The 3,401-nt window shown below is 52.0% G+C and overlaps 1 pseudogene; it reads left to right on the top strand.

Annotated features, from left to right (window-relative positions):
- The first annotated feature begins 2,267 nt into the window (after positions 1–2,267).
- On the top strand, positions 2,268–2,797 carry LOC142068879 (olfactory receptor 10A7-like; annotated as a pseudogene).
- The last annotated feature ends 604 nt before the right edge of the window (positions 2,798–3,401 follow it).

The following is a 3,401-nucleotide window of genomic DNA, read 5'->3' as shown; positions in this document are numbered from 1 at the left end:
CTCCTTCCTGCTTAGATAGAAAAGCTTCCTTTGCTTGCTTCCTTTTTCTGAACGCTGCCCCAGAGGGGCGTTTTCTTCTTTCACTCATGACTGCTGTTCTGTGCCAGCTATAGTGGCTCTCAACACTCAGCTGAAGGGGACAAATAAGCAGGCTGGTAGCAGGGCCTGAGTGAGGGAAGATATCAGCGTCTTAAGGGCCTAACTGGCTCCTACTCCTTCAGTTGACGGCCTGTTCTCCTCGAGTGGATTCAGGGAAACAGCAGGACACAGGAAGCTCCCTGAGAAGCTGGTGTTAATCAGTCCAGGCTCCTGGGGGTGCTAGAGAGGTACATAAGAGGCTCCTCCTCCTCCTCTCTCTCCCTGCAGCTCCTGCTGCTTTCTGTGATTCCCTCTCACCTTTTCTCCTGCCTGCCTGTTATGTCTCTTGTGCCCTCCTTCCTCCAGCACAGCTCTCCACCATCTCTCTGCATCTAGAGCAGAGAGAATACATACGCACCAGCAGCAGACACAATTTTCTACACTCTGGGTCCTAGTGGTGCGCCCCAACCCCCTACCCCCAGTCTGGCACCTGAGGCAGCTGCCTCAGTTCACCTCATGGTAAGGCCAGCCCTGACTGGACAGCATGGCCCCACCACCCGGGGGCCCCCAGCACTAGGCAGCCCCAGCTCCCTCAAATCCCAGCCCCAGGCTCTAAACGTAGCCCAACCCCGGCACACTTCCCAGAAGAAGAGCAGCCTGCCAGGGCCGGGGGGGCCAAGGGGAAAGCGGAAAGCAGGAGGGGGCCTTGGGATGGAGCGTGGGCAGGGCCATTCTGGGCTGCTTGGGCAGGCTTAGCCTCCCCCCACCTACAATACGCGACACCCAGGCCTGTCAGCAATGTTTTTGCCAGATCAATTTAAAAACAAAGACACTTATTAAAAATACAATTATGGGAGCCACAAATATTTGCCCAAAGCAAAATTATGGAATTTGGAAAAAGTAAAGACCTATCAGGTCATATCTATCCTAGGCCCTTACCTGGCCTCCATCACCCTGGTATCTGGGCACTCCACTGCCTTAATTGTATCTATCCTCTCAGCACCCCTATGCTGTGCTATTACCCCTGCTTTACAGAAGGGACCTGGTGCACAGAGCAGCAGATTTCTGGAGGTCTTTTGGCACCTCAAGACACAGATCCCCCAGTGGGATTGGAAATTGATGGGAGTTAGGTACAGCGCCTACTCAGGCACCCGGGTGCATAGTTAGGTATCTACCAGCCTTTGGAAATCTGGTTTGAAAGTTACACAAGAAGCTTGTGAAGAAGCAGAGAACTGAAACAACATTTCACAAGTCCAAGACCAGCGCTTCAAACACGGCAGCAGCCTTCGTTCCTCTCTAACCTCCCCTCCTGATCCCCTACAGGATTGTGCCTTCCATGGCAGCTCCCCCCTCACAGGGCGTTGAGTGAATGGCCGTGGGGCAAGCTGAGCTGCTGTTGGCTGCTGCGTTCGGTGCTCTGGGGGAGGACACTGGCTATAAGTGGACTTGGCACACATCGGTTTTATTTCTCCCCTTAGGAGGTTATTATTGGGATTATTTTATCTTTAAGCTTTTTCCCTCCAATTTTTAACTATGAATTTTTACAGTTGCAGGAAGCTCAATGGGGGTTAAGGTGCAGGTCAGGGCGAGGACAGTGCTGCCAGCGGGGTTACGGGGGGCTCCTGACCAGCTGAGGGATCCAAGACCCCAGGGCGCAAGGGACAGGGAAGGTGGCTGCTCTGACCCAGTGGACATCCATGGCCAGGACTGGGAGGAAGAGAAGGATGGCAGCGACCACTGGGCCACGGGAGTGGCCACCTCCTTATTCAACCTGGCATTGGCCACTGTTGGAAGACAGGATACTGGGCTAGATGGAACTTTGTGTAAGGGGACTGTTGTCCCCTTCCTAAAACTCAGTGGGGTGTTTTGGTTGGCTGGCTGCCAGAAACAAAAGAAAGGAGAAAGGTCAGCTCCTTCTCTTCCTGCTGTTCCTAGTGATCTACATTGCAACCATGGCTGGGAACATCCTCATCACTGTGCTCGTTGTGGCTGATCAGCACCTTCACACCCCCATGTACTTCTTCCTGCTTGTCTTGTCCTGCTTGGAGACCTGCTACACATCCACCATCCTGCCCAAGATGCTGGCCAGTCTCCTGACTGGGGACAAGACTAGTTTATTCAATGGGTGTCTCACACAATTATATTTCTTTTGTTCTTTGGCTGCTACAGAATGCCTTCTCCTGTCGGTGATGTCTTATGACAGATATTGAGCAAAATGCAATCCAATGCACTATACCGTCTGTATGAGTGACAGGTCCTGCCTGCAGCTTGCAGGTGGTTCCTGGATTGGTGGATTCCTAGGTGATAGCATAACAACATTTTCCATATCTCAGTTAACGTTCTGTGGCCCCAATGGTACTGACCATTTTTTTTTGTTATCTCATCACATTTGTAAAACTCTCCTGCAATGACCCTCAGCAGATGGAAATGGTGGCTGTTGCACTCAGCTTGATTTTCTCACTGGTCCCATTCCTGCATATTCACCACCATCCTGAGAATCCTGTCCAGCACCAGCAGGCAAAAGGCCTTTTCCACCTGCTCTTCCCACCTCATCGTGATGAGCATTTTTTATGGAACTCTGCTGATTGTCTATATGTTCCCAACCACCGACATCCTGAGTGACTTCAAGAAAGTTCTCTGTGTCATCTACACCGTCCTGACTCCCCTGGTCAATCCTCTCATCTACAGCCTGAGAAACAAAGAGTTCCAGGAAGCCTAGAGGAAAGCCTGCAGGAAATTCATGTTTGGACCATGCTAACCAGCCAATTTCCTTTCCGTCAATTAACGTTCTTTTCATAGAGTGTATTTCACCCCCAGGCTTCATTCAAAGGAAGAGAAAAGCCAAAGGAAACCCTCTGACCTGTGCCCCAGAACACAGGACACCAGCACAGGCCTTGTATTTGCCCATTTTCAGCAATAATTCAGGGCCAGTTGTTTCCAGATACTTAGGGTCCGAGTGGGATTTTTCAAAGCCTCTGGGCACCTGACTGGCCAGATGGGGCCCTGGAGGAGAGTCAGGCAGGGGAACATGCACCTTCCCCAGGTTTGTGCGTCACTCTGTGGCCTCGGCATCTGGATGCCTGGTGTGGGGCTCCAGAGGTCATGGCCAGGGGCACCTGCGGCCCATTTACTGGAAACACTTGGGTGCCTGCAGGGTTTGCCATCAGCCAAGCTGGGTTTGTGAATCCCAGAGGGCCAGAATCACTCAGTGTGTTCGTGGCAGGAAACCAACTATCCAGAGTCCCAGTCCAGTGCCCGATCTGCTCCACCATGTCCAATTGTATTTGACAATGGGACCAAAGGGTGTAAGGTGCCCCACTCCC

Source organism: Caretta caretta, chromosome 13 (assembly GCF_965140235.1).
Source record: "Caretta caretta isolate rCarCar2 chromosome 13, rCarCar1.hap1, whole genome shotgun sequence".
Classification (NCBI taxonomy): Eukaryota; Metazoa; Chordata; order Testudines; family Cheloniidae; genus Caretta; species Caretta caretta.
The sequence above is the reverse complement of the archived record's forward strand: the minus strand, read 5'-3'. Positions and strand labels throughout refer to the sequence as shown.